This window comes from Canis lupus, chromosome 8, assembly GCF_048164855.1.
Source record: "Canis lupus baileyi chromosome 8, mCanLup2.hap1, whole genome shotgun sequence".
In the NCBI taxonomy this organism is placed as follows: Eukaryota; Metazoa; Chordata; class Mammalia; order Carnivora; family Canidae; genus Canis; species Canis lupus.
The window spans coordinates 75839443-75859923 of record NC_132845.1 but is presented as its reverse complement, the minus strand read 5'-3'; the positions used below and the strand labels follow the sequence as shown (position 1 = coordinate 75859923).

General features: G+C 40.8%; 1 protein-coding gene and 1 pseudogene across 14 annotated transcripts in view; both read left to right on the top strand.

Annotated features, from left to right (window-relative positions):
- CALN1 (calneuron 1) overlaps positions 1 to 20481 on the top strand; it is a 529301-nt gene that overhangs the window by 371571 nt on the left and 137249 nt on the right. The gene's annotated exons all lie outside the window — the stretch shown is intronic.
- On the top strand, positions 9628 to 9748 carry LOC140639277 (U4 spliceosomal RNA; annotated as a pseudogene).

Below are 20481 nucleotides of genomic sequence, written 5' to 3'. Positions count from 1 at the left end.
CAAGTACCCTCAGGTCCTTCATGCCGAGGGAAGTGAGTTTTTTATTTTTTATTTTTTTAGATTTTATTTTATTTATTTATTTATTTATTTTATTGAGACACACACACAGAGAGAGAGAGAGAGAGAGAGAGAGAGAGAGGCAGAGGGAGAAGCAGGCTCCAGGCAGGGAGCCCAACATGGGACTCGATCCTGGGTCTCCAGGATCACACCCCAGGCCGCAGGCAGCACTAAACCACTGCACCATCAGGGCTGCCTGGGAAGTGAGTTTTAAATCGTAGGTCTGGCCTACTTAGCAAAGACTGGGCTTTATCAAATGGGAGAATGCCTGGGTGATGCTGGCTTGAGCTCTTCCGTGATGAAGGAGCACTTCTCCGTCTCTGCTTTTTATTGGAAATGGCATGAGCTTTATTGCCTAAGTGTTAAAGCACAAGGACAAAGTAGGAAATTACTTTAACTTTCATTCAGGGTGCTATATTGCCTGCCTTTTTCCAGCGGGTATGAAGGGCAGTTGGCCATGCAAGAAAAGGGTGTATTTTGCAAATAAGTGTCCCTAAAGTTCTGTGTTTCATTTTTTTAAGGGCTTGATCCCAGAATAGCTGTAAAAGTATTCCCTTGCTACAACTTTTTTATTTGTTCTAATGTATTGGGATTATGATACGACTTAATATAATAAAGCAGATTGATCGGTAAAAAAATAATGGTGTTTGCATAGCCAAAATAAGTTTGTTTCATATTGGAAGGATACTGTTTTCTCACAGAGTTAAATAACTATTAAATCTTGGGATCAGAAGGGAGCAATCATTTATCTAAATGAATCTTTGTATGAGATCCCAACCAAGTGATTACCTAACCTATGTTTGGTTTTATCTACTGCCAGAAGCTCTTTTTCCTTGGATGTAACATCATACCTTTGCCGTGCTCCATTAGAAATCTGTTCTCTGTATTATGTTCCAGTTGGTCCTGGTATACCCTGTACCCACTGATCCCACTCCTGATCTAATAGAACAAATCAGAATTATTTCACCTCTCTTCTAGCTGACAAGGTATAAAATATTTGAAGGCAGCTTTTACATTTGCCCTGTCTTTTCTCTTGTCCAAGGTAAGCTTCCCTAGTCCTCTCTTTCCTACATACCATCCCTGTTGACTTCATCCTGATAATGCTCTGTTTGATCCTCGTTCCTTTTTTTGTTTTTAGTTTAAATTTTATTAGCCAAAATATAATACATCATTAGTTTCAGATATAGTTCTCAACAATTCATTAGTTGTGTATAACACCCAGTGCTCATCCCATCACATGCCCTTCTTAATGCTTGTCACCCAGTTACCCCATTCCCCAACCACCTCCCCTCCAGCAACCCTCAGTTTGTTTCCAAGAGTTAAGATTTTCTCATGGTTTGTCTCCCTCTCTGATTTTTATCCCATTCTTTGTAAAGGGAAGTGTCCAAAAATGAATAGAACAAGTTAGATATTAACATGATAGTATGCTTTCATGAGTTAGGATTTTATGGCATGCAATTTTATGGCATGTGTCGGGAGAAAACACTTCTATGATTTATTATATATCCCATGATGTACTTATTTATTTGGTTGTGTATACTGTGCCTTGGTAAAAAAAAAATATTTAGTCTAAGATTAATATTTAGTCTTAATCTTAGAAAAGTACATAGATCGCATTAAGGTAAAAGAATTTGTTAGGAAGAAATCGGATCAAAAGGCAAATGACAGTAGGAGAAATAAAATTATATCAAAGGTAAGATTAATACCCAATGCCTGTCAGACACCCAGCCCCCTGCTTCCACAGCTGAAGCAAGATGGCTTTCATGAATGAAGAAATAAATAAAATCTTTAAAAAAAAGAAAAGATGATAACTCTAATCAGTTATATGATTCACAGTCTCCAGAAGATAACAGCAACCCCAGTACTCAAAAGAAATACAACCAGTTTTGGTATTGAGATATTATTGACTCCATGTGAAAAAGACACTGGATGGAATATTTAGAGATATAATTTCCAAAATGCCTTTTAGATGTACAGATCTATGAACTTTAATAAGTTTATACATGTGTGTAACCACCACCACAATAAAGACAGAAAATACTTCCATCGCCCCCAAAATTTCCTCATGCCCCTTTGGACTCAGTTTCCCTAGCCTCAGTGCCTGGCAACTACTGTCCTAATCTTATTGTCTACAGTTTGGCCATTTCTGTGTCATATAAATAGTCATATAGTGTGTCACCTTTTTGCCTTCTTTCATTCAGTATAATGCTCTGAGTTTCATCTGTACTGTGTCTTGTCTGTCTGTCTGTAGTCCATTCCTTTTTATTGTTTTGTAGCACCCCAATGCCCTACTGTAGCTTGCACCCAGTTTGTTTATCCCTTTATCAATTAGCGGACATTCACACTGTTCCCAGTTTAGAGTGTTGTCTTAGCCCATTTGGACTGCTATAACAAAAACACCATATCCCAGGTGGCCTAAAAACAACAAGAATTTATTGCTCACAGTTCTGGAGTAAGTCCAAGACCAGGCACCAGCATATCTGGTTCTGGTAGGACCTGCTTCCTGGTTCATAGACAGCCATATTTTCCATGTGTTCTCACATGGTGGAAGGAACAAGAGAGCACCCTGGGGTCTCTTTTATGAGGGCACTAGTTCCATCCACAAGGGCTCCATCCTTATGACCTAATCACCTCCCAGAGGCCCCGCCTTCAAATGCCACCACCTTGAGGGTTAGGAATTGCTGGGGGACACATTCAGTCTAGTGCAAAATGATTATGAATACAGTTGCTATTAACATTCATGTACGTGTCTTTATGTGGATTATGTTTTTATCATTTCTCTTGAGTAGATATGTAGGTGGAATGCCGGATCCTATGGTAAGTGTATCTTTAACTTGATGAGAAACTGCTAAAATGTTTTCCAAAGTAGCTGTGCCCTTTTTAGTGCCCACTAGTGATGTATGAGCATTCTAGTTGCTCTCCATCCTTGTCAGCACTGGATATTCTCAGCTCTTCTTTCCTTGTAAATTTTAGACACTCTAGTATGTATATAGTGGTATCTATCCCATCATGACTTCTATTAGCTTTCTTTACATTTGCTTGATGGCCTGTAGTGATACAGATGTTTATATCTGTTGCCCATCTTTTACTGTATTGACTTTTTCCTTAATGAGTTTGAGGGCTCTTGATGTATTCTACATAAAATTTTTTAACATATTCATTTTGCAAATATTTATGCCAGATGATGGCTTGCGTTTTCATCGTCTTAAGAGCACTTTTTAAAAAAAGAAGTCTCCAATTTTTGTGAAGCCCTGTTTGTCATATTTTCCTTTTATGATTCATGTTTTATGTGTCCTACCTAACTCAGGCAGGGTCTCCTGTGTTTTCCTCTATGTGTTTTATCATTTTAGGTTTAATATTTGGGCTGTGTTAGTTTTGGACACTCTATCCATTGCATTATTGGAATAGTATGTGAGTCAGTTTCAATGATATTGTTCTTAGACAGTTCTTAAAGTTTATTTATTTATTTATTTATTTGAGAGAGAGAGAGAGAGAGAGAGCTAACGAGCATATGTGCCCACACACAAGTGGGGTGAAGGGCAGAGGGAGAAGGAGAGAATCTTAAGCAGATTCTGTGCTGAGTGCAGAGCTGTACACCAGGCTTTCTCTCACATCCTGAGATCATGACTTGAGCTGAAATTAAGAGTCAGATGCTTAACTGACGGAGCCATCCTGGCGTCTCTGTTCTTAAACAGTTCTCAATAAAAGTTAATGACATTGTGTCAAAGAATATACCAGAAATAATGTCTGTTGGGGAAGCTGAACCAAGGACATATCTCTCTGTTGCTCTGACATAATCCAGTGGTAGATTATATGCATTTAGTGTTTGTTAGTTAATTGTTATTGTTTCTTTTTAAAATTTTTATTTATTTTTAAAATTCAAGTATACTTAACATGTAGTGCCACACAAGTTTCTGGTGTGTGATATGCCAATTTAGCAACTTCACATGCCACTCAGTGCTCATGGCAAGTGTAGTTTTAATCTCCATCACCTATGTCACCCATCTCCTCACCCACCTCCTCTCTGGCAACCACCAGTTTATTCTCTGTATTTAAGAGTCTGTTTTTTGTTCGTCACTTTTTTTGGTTAGTTTATTGTTTCTTAATATTAACTCAGAAGCCCTTCTTTCTTGAATGAATTAGGTATATGGTAAATATACTTCTGACTCATGACAAGTAAAATCATGTTGTCTGCAAACAGGAGGAAGTTTTTAGTATTGTTTTATAGAAGGTTGGCGGAAAGAGCACATACAAAGGATTGAGCTTTTCCAAAAGTAGTATCTAAGCAATTAAAAGCACGCTTTTAAAATGTGAGCCAGAAGGCATTTCTGTTTTTCCTGGAATCCTCAAAAACTATTTCTACCAACTTACACCCCAGTGATATTTTTAAGGTGCTGATTTTGTGTTCAACCCAAGTCAATAAAACCATCTTATCCTCTATAGATTACTCCCTAGGTAATAGGGTATTGCATTGGCCAACATTGGAAGAACCAGATCTAAAGATCACCTCATTTAGAATATTGTCTGAGAAGCTCAGACTTCAGATTTATATAGAGGAAAACAGGCATACACTTTCAATGAAATGTTCCATAAAATAAATATATCTATATATTGGAAGGGAATAAAGAGTTGTCCTTTTGTTTTTTGTTTTTTTTTTAGAGTTGTCCTTTTGAAAGTGATTTAATGGTCACAGAATAAAACTAGATGGGGTCATAGCCAAGGACTTGATGGAAACACTTTTTTTTTTAACCGTTTGACCACTTTAACCCATTTCACTCACCCACTGCTCCCCACCTGACAACCTCCAATCTGTTCTGTGTATCTATGAGTTCAGGATTTCTTTTTTAGTTTCCACATATCAGTGAGATCATAAAGTATTTGTCTTTCTCTGTCTGATGGAAACACTTTTAATAAGTTCACAAGGAGCTAGACCCTAAGCTCAGTGTGAATAGGGTCCACATCTTTCCTATTCATGCTTATATCCTCAGTTTCTAGCTCAGGGCCTGTCACATAGTAGGCAAAGAAAGAAAGAAAGAATTAATGAATGAATGAGTATTTCCTGGACCCAGTTCAAAAGCTGCTTGGGCAATCTTAAGTATTTAAAAGTAGGCATATAGGCCAGCCCCAGTGGCCCAGTGGTTTAATGCCACCTTCTGCCCGGGTCGTGATCCTGGAGACCCCAGATCGAGTCCGTTGGGCTCCCTGCATGCAGCCTGCTTCTCCCTCTGCCTGTGTCTCTCTCATGAATGAATAAATAAATAAAATCTTTAAAAAAAAAAGTAGGCATATACCCAGCATATCCCAGGCTGAGTATTCTTCCTAGAGATGTTCTCACTCAGGACTATAAAAGGGCATGTAGGAGGATGCTGATTATGTATGGTCTGTTTGTGGGACTGAGTTGGAGGTAGCCTAGGTGTCCATCCCTAAGGGTAGGTATGAATAACATGAAATACTTTGCAACGATCCAGATGTACATAAACAGCAATGAGGATAAAAAAAAAAAGATTCTTTAGTCAGAAAAGTAAGAAACACAATGAGATTCATAGTATGGTACATTTATGTAATTTAAAACACATGGATGTTTGAAACAACATACATTTTGAGGCAGTGTATCAAGGGGGCACAAGAACATGGATTCTGGAGCCAGAATTTAGGGACCCAAATCCCATTTCCACTACGTACTGCTTATCTTGGGTGAGCTACTTAGTTGCTTTGTGCCTCAGTTTTCTCATTTGTAAAATGGTGACACCTCATTGTACTGTTATCCAGATTGGGTGAGTTAATGTATGTGAAGCATTTGGGACATATCATAAGCGCTCCAAGACTATTATCTATTATAAATATTATTACAAAAGAATATGCCTCAAGACATGTATCAAACACATTAGAGTGGGTGGCCAAGGGGGTAAAAGAAAAGGAGTAGGATTTGGAGATGAAGAGGAGAGGAGGAAATAAAAGGAAAAAGAAAATTATTTAGAGCTTACTGTTGGGGCAGGGGACCTTAATTTGTGACACTGGGGAGAGTAAATTTTCCAGGTGTCCCTGGTCTCTGAGATTCCAAAACTTCAAAACCACTTTCAAGTCTTAGATACCTATGTCTAGACCTGTCCTTGTTACAGTATTTGAAAGCCAAACTTAGATCCTTGTATAAGAATGGATTGTACCTGAATCTTTCAAGGTTACTAGCATTTTGAGCAAGTGTTGAATTGATGAGAGCTCTAATGATCCCTTCTGATTTCACTTTTCCTTATCACTTTATTATTATCATCAGGATTTGCTTTATTTATTTATTTTACCTAATGTATTTTTTTGGCTTGGCAGTCTCTGGCAAATCAGGCACAAGAAGGGAGAGGCCGACATCTGCTGTGGCATGTTATAAATAAAACTGGTTTTAAGTGTTCAGCAATTTGTAGGGAAGATATGGGAGAAAAATCTTTTCCTCCGGGCAGCCAAGATGGAATTTTAAAAGTCACTGGATTATGAAATATTACTAGTGTAATTTGAAGTCTTTCTAGTGAGTCTCATTGTTTTGAGCCCCCAATCTCACCACTGTAAAGGGTTAAAATGAGGGGACATGCCAGTCTTTATATAGTCCAGAATGTCCTTCCAAATGCTGGTCACAAGCACAGAGGGACCAAATATAACTTGGTCTTGGTCAGCAGCTCCTTAACATGGAGGCAGTATTCGTAGTGAGGTTTGTTACAAGTAATTTGCTTCTACTAACATTAGTTTTTTGTGTGTGTGAGTGGATCCAGATTATTCCTATAATAACTTCCTTCTTTGTTATTTGCATTTTGTATCAGAATTTCATGAAGAAACAGTATGCACCCAGATACAAATGAGGAGGTGTTAATGAAGAGGCTGTTTACATAGTGTAGGCAGGTTAAGGAACAAATGAGATGGTGAGGCTCCCTGAGACTCACACAGATGGAAGATATTCCCACTCACCAAGGGCTGGAAGGAAAGGGTTACCGAAACCCATTAGAGCTGGAAGAGGAGCCACTGAGTGGGAATTGCCACTGCTAGAGCAGCACAGCTCTATCAGAGAGTGAACAGGGGAGATATACTCTGACCTCTCTTATCTCATGCCCTCAGATTTCCTGCCATTCTCTCCCACTGGCTTAACCCAACTGGAAGCCAGTTGTAAGGTTGTCTAGGAGATGCAACCCACAGGTATCAGCTTCCCAGGGCCCAGGACAGAGAGGAACAAAGAGTGGATTGGGGGATGGCAAATGGAGAACTGTCAGCATACATTTCTTTCTTTCTTTCTTTCTTTCTTTCTTTCTTTCTTTCTTTCTTTCTTTCTTTCTTTCTTTCTTTCTTTCTTTCTTTCTTTCTTTCTCTTTCTTTTTTACAAAGAGAGAAGTTTGAGACTCTTCTTTATACCTATGGGAGTGTGGTACAAATGTGAACATAATATGTTAAGTATTTTATGGCAGAAAAGAGACTGCAAATTACTGGTCTATGAGGCGGTCTCCCAGGGTAGAACTTTGGGTAACATTTTCCTCTCTAGTTTGCTATCTTTGAGCACAACTAGGTTCTATTTATAAATACATTTGGTAGGCAAATTTCTATTAAGATTTAGATATCTGTCTTTAGAAGAAAAGTCCCCAGGGAATGTAAGCTCCATTTCCAATTCATTGTCTTCTTTGCCATTGTATACCCAGCATCTCACACAGTGCCTCCTGGCATTGTGAATGAATGAATGGGAAGTGATCTTCATGCACCTTATATGGTCTAGGTATGGATTCATTGTCTCCACTCCAGAGAATATGATAGTCATTTTGCTGATTATGTAAAATTCCGTAAAAACAAACGATTATCATGATGGGACCAGATAGCCATGTAGGTGCTTGCACCTTGATGGTAAAATGGAGGCTTATAACTAAGATAATTATGTTCAGTTTGCCAAGGAACAGAAAGGAATTAGGACTAGAAAGAGATTCTGGTCCTCTGAGCCATGGAGTTTGACCATGGCCCTCTTATGCTGATGAAGGTAAGAGTGGAATGGCATTTCTCTCTTATCTTTCCTGCAAGTATTCACTGCACTTAGCCTTCCCCCACAAAAATGAGAAATGTAAAGTCAAAAGCCTAGAATATACAGAGATGTCGTAAACTCCAAATCTCTTTGGAGATATATAACATTAAAGCTTATCAGAAAAACTGGTATGCTCATATTCTTCATGTTTTGGGAGAAGATTCTTGGTCATTTTGATGGACATTCTGAGGATGCTACTAAACCTGATTAAAAAGGAGGAAAGCAAATCATTCAGGTTACTGTTTGTCCTAACTTCTGAAAATGTCACAGTTTCCTGTAGAATGGGTTGCTTGAGACTGAGAAGCCTATACTCATTTTTTATGACAAGCACTCCAAAGTAGAAGCATCTGAAGGCTTAACACTGTAGGTAACCCAATATAGGGTAAGCCAATATGAGAGGTCAAGCAGTGTGTAGGGAAGTGATCTGAGGATCTAATCTCTCAGTCAAGAAAATGCTATGGGCAATGTCTATTATGAAGTTGAGTGGGAGATAGAACCTGTCAAGGTACATGGTGACGGGTCAGGTCTTATATTGGGGAAGAAGTTACCCCCTTGCTGAATCTCACAGATAAGCTAACATGAAGTCTAATGAAAGGAATTATGTCATGAGGCCTTTGCCATTATGATGAGTTCTAAAAGCTGAACAAGTTGTCCCAAAGTGCGAGACCACAGACATAGGCTTGGGGAATCCAGACTGTTGTTTTCATGGATCTGGACAACTTTCCTGAGATGGATGGGAGAGTCAAGTCCTCCTGAGAAGAAGTAAATGGGTCTCCCCTTCTCTCCAGAATTGTATATGCCAGGTATCTCTGGGCCAACTGATAAAGCCTCTGATAAATGGGAAGACTATCCACTATCCAAGGAGCCTTGCTGAGTTGTTTTCAGATGGGCTAAGATGAAAGCAGGGTGAGAAGCCCAACTCCCAGCCCATTAATATCCATCAGAGGGTGTAGGACTCATATCCCATTATCTGCTGCTGGCCAGTGGCCCCTGAGAATGGATTTCCCCCAGTCCAGGGATCCATGTGTTAGAAACCAGATGACAGAATGAGCAACTCTCCAAGGAAGGCCTGATGTGGAAAGCCATACTATTCTGGTGGATTTAAGTGCCATCTACATGGAAAGGATGCTTATTGCCTAGGGGAGAATTAATCTACGTTTCCCAAGTCATGAAGACAAGGTATTTTTAAGTATCCATGGAAGGGATAGTAGAGCTCTACTATGGAAAGGAAGGAATTGGTATGTAGCCCCAGTGGATCTGGGAGTATCTTGTGTATGGTTTGGCTCAATCTTCAGGGAAAGTATAAAACAAAGCATATGACACAGAACAGGAGGTATAAAAACAGGTCCACAAGACATGTATGATTAGTTCATTTATGGCAACAGTGAAACGACAATGCGATGAAGGAAAGATGGCCTTTCCAAAGGTGTCAGTTGTTTAAATCTGGACCCCTCTCTTATACTATGAACAAATATCAACTCCAGGTACATTGTAAATGTCAACGCAAAAACAAAAAATAATATGGCTTCTGCATCTTGGTGCAGTGGCAGTATTGTAGCCAATGAAGTTTATCCAACACATAATTATTGCTAATTAAAAATAATACGGCTTTTAATAAAGAATATGAAAGATATTTTTATGACCTTGGAGAGGCAGAGAGTTTTTAAACAGGATATAAAGAACATTCATCACAAAGGAAAAGACTGACAATTACGACTATATTAAAAATAAACTCAGGGGCACCTGGGTAGCTCAGTTGGTTAGGTGTCTGGCTCTTGATATCAGCTCAGTCTTAAACGCAGGGTTGTGAGTTCAAGCTCTGTATTGAGCTCCATGCTGGACATGGAGCCTACTTAAAAAATAAAAATACATGAAGTGAGTTCATGCAAAGACACCATTAAGACAAGCCACAGATTGGGAAAACATAGTTACATATATGTACATATATGTATATATACATGCACACACATATGCATACACATATACATAAAAGGATACCTCCAAAACATATGAAGAATAAACAAGATACCAGGAAGACAAATATAGGTGGCCTGATAGAAAAATAGGCAAAGACTCAAATAAGCACCTTACAAAGGAGTAGATTCAAATGACCAACAAACTTACAGGAAGATTATCTGTCATCAGATAAATGCAAGTTAAATTCACAGTAGGAGAGGTTCTAGTCCTAAGTAAGGACTATACACTCACAGAATGCAACAGAACAATGTGCATGGAGCAGCTGTCTGTGAACTCAGAGAAGGAAACACAAGCAGGTGGATTGGCAAGCTCAAAGTACCACTGACCTGATAGTGACTTGTCATTTTTATTTTCTGATGTCTCCCAGGCCCAGACTCAGAGATAGCCCCAAGCCCCCAGAGTGCACACGAGGTGCATAACTTGAGACCTCTTGAGACTTTAAAAAGAACATTCTTTTGTCTTGGTCCATGGGATGGGAAGCAGGCCCCTACAAGACAGAGAGAGTGGAGGCATCCCCCACTCTTTCTGTTTGTGTATTTTCCATTGTCTTCTGTCCCAGCACCCATACTGTGCCCTGCAGAGAGGAGCTGTGATAGCACCAGCATCATGGTGCCTATGCCTTTGTGCCAGGACCCTGGGAGGAACCTTGTTATTTTTCCTGTTTCCTCTACACCCAGCTGGTTGCATTCTCCCTCTCTGTGTATCTTCTCTGTCCTGCCTTGCTGAACCAGCTGTGGAAAGTGTACAGTAGAGCGTGGAAGCTAAGGCTCCACTTTCTAGCCAGAATGCTAGGAAGGGAGGTGCTGAGTTCACACAGAGAAGGGCCTTGGAAAAGCAACAACATAAAGTTGTATGAACTTCTGGGCTCACTCCCAGGTTGCACATACATGCAACTGATTCTAAACAGCATAATAAAGGCTTTGAGAACTGATTCATGGTGTGACAACCTCCCAGGTTGCAGACTGACCAGTAGATTGCACACCTCCCAGGACAGATGCGAATATCACTGCAAAGGCTTTGTAAACTAAGCTGATTTTGGAACCACAGGGAGTAAATCAGAACTTGTGGACTTGATATTGGGCAAAGACTTTCATGACCTTCAGTTGAGCAAAGAGTTCTTAGATAGGACACCAAAAGCACAACCTGTGAAAAGAAAAAAATGAATTGGACCTCATAAAAAATAAAATTTTTAATGTGAATCCATGAGATATCAACTCACACCAGTCGGATTGGCTATTATAAAAAAGACAGCAATACCAAGTATTGGTAGGGCTCTGGAGAAAAGGAACCTCTGTGCACTCTTGACAGGAATGAAGCAGAAATCAGGATGAAAGTTCCTCAGAAAATTAAAAATAGAACCACTGTATGATGCAGCAGTTCCACTTCTGGGTATTCACCTAAGAAAAACAAAAAACAGCAATTCAAAGAAAAGTATGCACCCCTATGTTCATTGCAATATTATTTACAATAGCCAGGATATAGAAGCTGCCTAAGTGTCCAGCAGTAATGAATGGATAAGGATGTGGTGCTCGCACCCATGCTCACACACACATGCACGATGGAATATTAATCAGCCATACATAGAATGAAATCCTGTCATTTATGAAAACATGGATGGACCTACAGAGAACAATGCAAGTGAAATAAGCTAGACACAGAAAGACAAGTACCATATGATCTCACTTATATGTGGAATTTCAAAAACAAAACAAACAAACAAACTAAACAAAACAGAAATGGACTCATAGGTACAGAGAACAAAGTGGTGGTTACCAGAGAGGAGGGGGTTGGTGGAATGGATGAAATAGGTAAAGGGGATTGAGAGGTATTAACTTCCAGTTATAAAATGAATAAGTCTCTGGTTGTAAAGTACAGCATGGGGAATGTATGTAGGAATGTAAGTGGATCTCAAAGGCCTTTAGGCTGAGTGAAAGAAGCTTGTCTTTAAAAAGATATGTATTGTATGATTCCATTTATAGGGCACTCTGGAAAAGATAGGATTATAGGGACAGCAGACAGAGGAGTGGTTGTCAGGATTTGGGGGTGAGGGATGGGTTTGACCACAAAAGGATACACAAAACTATTTGGGGGGGATGAAGGAACTTTATAGTATCAGTATCCCCTGATTATGGGATGGTTATAATAGTCTATCAGGCCTTCAGAAAAGATGATGGGTTGGAACACTCACGTGGCTCAGTTGGTTAAACGTCTGAGTTTAGCTCAGGTCATGATTTCAGGGTCCTGGGATTGACCCCTGCATCAGGTTCCCCACTCAACAGGGAATCTGCTTGTCTCTCTCTGTCTGCCCCTCCCCTTGCTTGTTCTCTCTCTCTCAAATAAAAAATAAAATCTTTTAAAAAGATCATGAGTCTATCAGGTTTATAAAATCATACATAACCCCAAGAAAAGAACCCCACTGGAACCATGTATGTGTGTGTACATGTGTGTGTGATAGGGTGGTAGTCACACAAGTATATGCATTCATCCAAACTTATTGAACACTTAAAATTGGTGATTTTTTGTGGAATGTCAAGTATACCTCAATAAAGAATAAAAATATTGGTAAATCAAATAAATCATAATGAAATACGACTGCACCCTTATCTGCATGGTTAACATGAAAAAGGATGGCAATACCAAATGTTGGCAAGGACATGGAGCAGCCAGCTTCATTCCCTACAAGGGGGGTATGCATTTTTGGAAAATTCTGGTGCCTGGTCCTAATGCTGTGTATGCCTGTGTCTGAGAACATCTCTCACTGTGTATGTTCCAGAGGAGAGCACACAGAGCACCAAGACCCAGGAGTGCCATATTCAAAACAGTACCATCCTAGCTTTAACTGGAGATAACCCAGATAGCCATCAAAAAGACTGAAGAATAAATCATAACGTACTGATTCTCTGGAATACTATATAGCAATGAAAGAAGACACACTGCAGGCAGTGGGGGTACAGTGACACGAACAGAAGGCCGAGCACCCTCACCAACTTCACAAACACTGAATGTAGCACATGAGAGCAAAGAAAAATTTCCCAGGCTTTTTTTTTTTTTTTAAGATTTATTTATTTATCATTTGACAGAGAGATTGGGGGGGTGGAGAGAGAGAGAGAGAGAGAAAGAGCACATGAGTGAGGAGAGGGGCAGAGGGAAAGAATTTCAGGGACTCCCCACTAAGCCCAGAGCCCGCTGCTGGGCTTGATCTTATGACCCTGAGACCATGACCTGAGCTGAAATCAAGAGCCTGACACTTAACTGACTGAGCCACTCAGGTGCCCCCCAAATTTCCCAATCTTAAAATAAAAACGCTTCTATGTTCTCTGAATCCAAAGAATCAACCAGCTCATTTCTATTTAAGTCAGCATGTGGAAATTGCATTCATATGTCCGAGGACTGAAGTTAATTCATCAGGGGCTTGTGATTGGTAAGCTGAGGAAAGCATCTGGGGTTTTCTGTGATGAGTATAGGTAAGCTGAGGGCCTTGCCATGGCGGAGGGGAGTGAGGTTGGAAGTAGTGTCTTTGGAGGAGGGGGATTTGAGCTTTTGGAGGGTGAAATATTTCACTCTTGAGTTCCCTACTGCAAAAGATTTTTCCTTTTTCAAACCTTTTTGTTTTCACTTTTATGCTTTTATATCAGATTGCCTCATGTTTTCATCATTCCAGAATCAATAATGATAAATTTCTTGCAATCAAGAAAAATTTTAGCTTTAACCATGAATCAAAGAGTCACAGACCCACTACCTCCTATCAACTTCACCAAAAAGAATAAATCAAAATTCTTTCACAGAAAATGAAAGAGGACTGTCAATCAGAGATGAGTGGCTGCTAGATTTTTCCAGTGTCCAAACCACAACTTTTACCAAGATAAGAACAAGTTGATTAATTGCAGAGTCTCTTCCAGTGTCACATTTAGCATTCCTCATCCACCTACCAATTCATAAAGCTCCCTGTGAAGGGAGATGAAGGGACCAACTATTACAAATAAAATATAAATACTTTTGGCTCACTGTATCTGCATTGCTAAGTTCAATCAAGACTTGCGTTGGAATAACACAGAAGCATAAAATTTTCAGACACCCATATCTGCAACTTTTCTGGTTGCATTTCCTCCCCTGCAGCATCTACATGTGCTCAGTCATCCCATCCATCACAGAAGGAGCTCTTTTCTGCTGGTAAGATTTCGATTTCAGAGATGTGGACCACTCAGTCTGCACTTCCTCGGCAGGGGATTTCGGTGAAACCATCTGCTTTGGGCTCACCTGGGACAACCTGGCTGCCAGACTGCATGGAGGATTTCAGTCTTGAGGCCCCAGGCCCACATGAAATATGTTATATTTGTAACCCTCCTTCCAGGGGTGGCTGTCTACCCATTTGGCATCACATACATTATAGTCTCGTTATGGTAGAATTTCGAGCCTGGGTAGCTCTCCAGAGTCCCAAAGCATTCTGGGCCCGTTGATCCTGGGTACCCTCAAACTCTTAGGTCATTCCTATATACTGACCCAATACTTATTGCTTTTTGAATCTAAATAAGCCAGTGTGCCATGTTCCATGTCCCACACAGAACAGTGGGAAAAATGCTTATGTTGAGATCCAACAGACCTGGGTTTGAACCCCAACTGTACCATTTACTATGTAATCTCTAAATTCACTTACAGTCCTCACTTATAAAGTAGGATTATGGCCACTTCATTGGGCATCTTGAGGCTTAAGGAGAGAACATATATCAAAAGTTCATCAACTTTGCTTTCTCCACTATAGCATCTCACTGGGATACAAACCTTTTAAGACAACTCTCACCCTAAAAACAAGAAATTAAACTTTTCACACCCCTCCAGCTTATAAATCATTTCTCTTCTCCCCTCCATTGATAGCCCTTCTGAAGAGTAGTCTGTACTCACTCACTGCTGTCAATTCTGTCCTCACATTGACTTGTGAATCCACTCGGATCGGCCAGATTTCCGTTCCTGCTACTCCATAAAAAGCTCTAGTCAAAGTCACTGATAACTTCCATGTTGTTAAATTCAGCAGTCCATTTTCAGTCCATCTCTTCTTGGCCTCCCAGCAGCCCTGGCATGATTTGTCACGCTCTCTTCCTTGAAATACTCCCTCCACTTGGATTTCAGGATGGCAGATACTTCTGTTCTCTGATCTCCTTCTCCAGCCCCTTTACTGAGTCTCCTCAGTAACACTAAACACCAGAGGAGCCTGACTGTCCTTGAACTCATTTCATAGTAGGCCTCACCCATACCTGTGGATTTAAATACTTCCATATGCTGAAGGTTCCCAAATTCATACATTCGGACATTTCCTCTGAACTCCAGTGTCTATGACATCCTCTCTTGGATATCCCCACTTTGTCACATCTCTCTTAGATACCACCACTTTGTCACATACTGCATATCAGCAAGTAGTATTGAAACAAATCCAGCATCTGGCTGCTTCTCCCTATCTCCGGGTCCAAGCCACCATTGTATTTTGCCTGTATTAGTGCAATAGCCTCTTCACTGATCTTTTTGTTTCTGCCCTTGCCTGCTCCCCCCCTTACTAATGCAACCAGACTTGAGTTACAATGTGAAACAGCTCTGTCACTCTTTTGCTCCCCCTTTGTCTTTTTTAAAAGTTGAAATCCTCCATGGTGTGCCTCTGCTACCTTTGCTTCTGCTCTCACTCTGCTGTAACCACACTGGCTTCTTGGCTGATTCTCAGACACATCAAGCAGGGCCTTTGCATTCACAGTTTCTTCTAGTTGGAAACCTGTCCCCCAGAACATCTCAGGGCTCATTTCCTTGTTCTCTTTAGTTCCCTGCGCACGTGTTAGAGAAGTCTGTGGACACACTGTATAAAGTAACAACCCCTTCCCTCAACCTCTCTTGGCTTTCCTTACCCCTCTTGCCATGCCTTAATTTTCTCCATGACAGTTTCCACAATTCTTTCATAAAATATCACTTTTTATTAGTTTACTGTCTTCCCTCATTTAAAAAATAAGCTCATTCATCAAGTTATGGAACCTCTGTTCCAGTTTCCTCATATAGCCAATGGGTTAAAGAGTCCCATTTTCTGGTCACCCCTCCAAGGACATTGTGAGGAACAGACATGTTAACACATATAGAAATGCACTGAAAATATTTAAAAGTGCTACCTGCATGTAAGACATTAATTCTATTGTCATCATTGTCAATAAAGAGAATTCCAAGGGGTTCCTGCTTCTACCATCCTTGGGTACCTACCTATGGGAAGGCTTTTCTTCTTACAACTAGATAAAAAGCTGAAATGTCTCCTCATATACTAACAGACAGGATAGATGAGGCTGCTGAGGGGGTCATGGAGGCCAGGAAATGGGATGAGTGGCCGTGGGCAAGCAGCAGTGTGTGTCAAAACCTCAATTTCCAAAATATATAAAAAATGAAGTATTTATAATATTTCCAAAATATACCAGAAGTGAAGTATTGTATTTCCTCTGCCTTGACAGAGTTCGTAAGATCAGAAAAAAAAAAAAAAAAAAAAAAAAGATAGGCAAATGCTTAGTCCACACAGAAGATCTGGCAAAGTGATAAGGTGCAGATTGCTGATGTCAGCACCTTCTGTGCATACCCTGTAACCTTAAGTGAGTAATTTTACTCCTCTATGCCTCTGAGGATAAAGAAGGGTGATAAAGAACCCATCTCGGGATCCCTGGGTGGCGCAGCAGTTTAGCGCCTGCCTTTGGCCCAGGGCACAATCCTGGAGACCCGGGATCGAGTCCCACGTCGGGCTCCTGGTGCATGGAGCCTGCTTCTCCCTCTGCCTGTGTCTCTGCCTCTCTCTCTCTCTCTCTCTCTCTCTCTGTGTGTGACTATCATAAATAAATTTTAAAAAATTAAAAAAAAATAAAGAACCCATCTCTTGGGGTTGTAGTGTGGTTAATTGCAAATCACTGCCCATTCTAGTAAATGTCACCTATCTTTATTATTATTGTGTTATTTGTACAGTATGAAGCACCATATGAAAAAAAAATTTTTTTTTTGCATTATCGTGTTTTCTTTTTAGCTGGGGCCAATGAGAAATGGTGAAAAGGTTAGGAGCATTTCATTGATACACATTTATTGAACCGTAGCTACCCACTAAAAGCATTTTAAAGAAGTGTTTAACTAATGACCAAAGTCAAACCGATATATATAAATCCCCTCTCAGTCTTTCAAAATTCTTTTGATGTCCTTTGATAACTCTCTTAGGGAAGAATAAGTGTGGAAATCTGAAGATTCAAGAACCCTCTGATGTAAAGTGAGACATAATAAAAAAAAGTTGTGTCAGTGTGAGCTTGGTTTGACTGTGATTAGAACTGTAGATTCCACAGGGGTCTTCCCAAAAGGATTTCGGGTGTGCATTAGATCTTTATAAGTGACTTCCCTTCTTTGAGTCTGAGTTTCCACATTGCAAATTTGAGAGTATTAATAACTGCCCTAAAAATAATGGCAGTCACTCTCCATTTCCATCACACCCTGGATTCTCTCGCAATAATGAATTAATTGCAGTTGTTCTAATAAGCTAAGTTCTCTCTCACCTCTGAACCTAAGCTGTGGGTTTTTTTTTTCTGCCCTGCCAACCTAAAACCCCAACTTGCCTTTCAAGACTGTCCCTAGCTTTCACTTCTGAAGGGGTTGGGGGGTCCCTTCTCTATGCCCCTGTAGAAACATATGCCCACTGCCATCAAAGTATTTACCACATGAAATGGAAATTGCTGTCTGTCATAAGCTTGCAAGCCCTGCCAAGCATTGGGCCCCTGGTACCCAGCACAATATCTAGCACAAAAAACAGCACTCAGTATATATTTCTTCCTCAAGAAATCTTATTTACAATTATTCAGTGTACTTTTACACACATTTTGGAAGACTTAGTATGCAGATAAAAATGCCATAACACTTAATAAAGCTAAAATCACTATGAAAAGAATGTATATTACAAATGCGAAAGACCTTTCAGAAAAACTTTGGTGATGTATAAAAGACAAAAGAGGTAATGGCATCTTTCCCCTGCCAATGATACAGCTATTTCTATTAACCTGGAGTGATCATTTAAGATCTTTAAAATAATAAACCTATTCTCTTAACATGAGTGTGTGTTGATAGCATGTATTTAGAAAATGCAGGGCGCAAAGCTGTGTAGAGAACACAGAGATGAACAATGAGGTGCAAGAGGTAAGCCATGGGCACTGACAAGGTAGAAAGTACGGAGGACTAGGCTGCCTGGGTGGCACAGTCGGTTAAGCCTCTGACTCTTGGTTTTGGCTCAGGTCCTAATCTCATGATTTGTGGGGTTGAGCCCTGCAGCAGGCTCTGTGCTCAGCATGGAGTCTGCTTGAGATTCTCTCTTCCTCTGCCCCTCCCACTCATGCTCACTGTCTCTGTATCTCTCAAATAAATAAATAAAATACCTTTTAAAAAAGTACAGAGGATTGAAATACAAAAGAAGTGCACTGGCATTTATGAAAATTTATAAGGGGAAGCACTTGTACAACTAGAGGAATCAAAGAAGACTTTATAGAGATGACTTGAGGGGTGATTAGAAGCTGGACAGGTTCTCATGGACTTTGCATACGAAGGTGAGAGGGATGTAGGGAACCCACTGTACTGAGCTGACAAGAGCCTGGTGGAACCTTGGTTTTAGAAAGGATAATCTAGCTGGTTGTGCAAGGTGGACCAGTCCAGAGGCTGGAGTGTAAAAAGGATGCTCCTGTAGTCATCCAGGTAAGTGCTGAGGGGTGTCAGGTAGATGGTGGGCAAGGGATGAAAAGCACAGACACTGTAGAGGAGGGAAGGATTTCAGTTACATGTGGGAGGCCACTGGGAGGATGTGGAGGCACCTGGGGTGGAACCAAGAATGTGAGGGCATTGAGCATGAGGATTTCATGGCTCGGGAAAGTGCTGCCAAGTTGCTTCTGATTTCTTCAATTTAGCAATTGCAGTCAGCGTATCCAATTCAACAGATCAGCAACTTGATTGAGACACAGGGAAGAAGCTGTTGGAATGGCTAGGCTGGTTCATTGTTCATGCCTCAGCAAGCAATTGATTCCCTCTGAGATGCCCCAGAAAACAGGATTCAGTTCTGGGGTGGTCCTGCCCTGGTTCTCACTCTGCAATCAGCAGCTGCATCTGTTAGTTTGGCCAAGTGATTGATGGGTTGAGTCTGCCTCCTAGCAGGGGACTTTGAGGGGGAGGCTGCAGCAGTTTGAGAAACTAAAACACAGAAAAAGCAGGAGAAGGAAGAAGATCGACAATCATTCAGGTCCTTGAGTGCATTATAAAGTCAAGTGGTTTGGCTCAGGGTGAGGCTTTTCTGGTTGTTATCTGTGTGGTCTTAGTATGGAATGTGACACCTTCAAGTCCAAAGAATATATTTTGGGATGCTGTAATAAACCAACTGTACATTAAGTTCTTAGGGAATCTGGAAAGCCTTGTTTCTGGTATTCTTCACTGGAAGTGAAGTGTTTTCCTGAGGCTACCTAGTGCCAGGGTGCTTTGATCAAATTCCATTATGGAGGGCAGCCCTGGTGGCTCAGCAATTTAGTGCCGCCTTCAGCCCAGGGCGTGATCCTGGAGACCCAGGATCAGGACCCACGTCGGGCTCCCTGCATGGAGCCTACTTCTCCCTCTGCCTGTGTCTCTGCATCTCTCTCTCTGTGTCTCTCATGAATAAATAAATAAAATCTTTAAAAAAAATTCCATTATGGATCCAAAAAAGGTGTATGGTTCCCTAGGAGCAACATGGTAGTCATCCTTCACCATAGTAATTCATCTGTAGTTAAGAACCTACTATGTGCCAGGCAGGTTTTGGCATTTGCAGTGAATGGAACAGAGGGAGAAACAGATAATAAGGAAATGTCATTTCCTGATAAATACTATGATGAAAATAAAGCAGAGTGGTAGGATAGAGACTGGGGGCTAATTGGGTATGGCTGGTTAGAGCAGGCTTCCTGGAGGAGGTCATGTGGCTTGGAAAGGAATAAGTAGGTGCCTTTATCAAGAATGGCAGGAATGGCATTCTTTGCAGAAGGAATAGCAAGTTCAGACTCCTAAGGTGGGAAAACTTGGCATATGCCCAGAACAGCAATATAGCTGGTCTGGCTAGAGTACAGTGAGGCAGGAAGGTGGGCAGGGGCAGACTAGTGGGAGCGTGGAGCCCATGCTAAGGAATTGGGAAGCCATTGTGAGTTTGAATAGGTGTGTCCTGATTGGATTCATGGTTTTAAAAGCTGACTCGGATGCCTGTGCCTATCAGAGGTGTGAGGGATGGAGGGAGAGTAGGAAGTAGATTCTTTCAGCAAGAAATAGTCTAGAATATCAAAAAGCATGGTAGTAGGAGTCAGAGACCTAGCTCCTATTCTCAATCCTTCTGCCCATCCCGGCGTGACCCTGGACTACCCCCCCTCTGC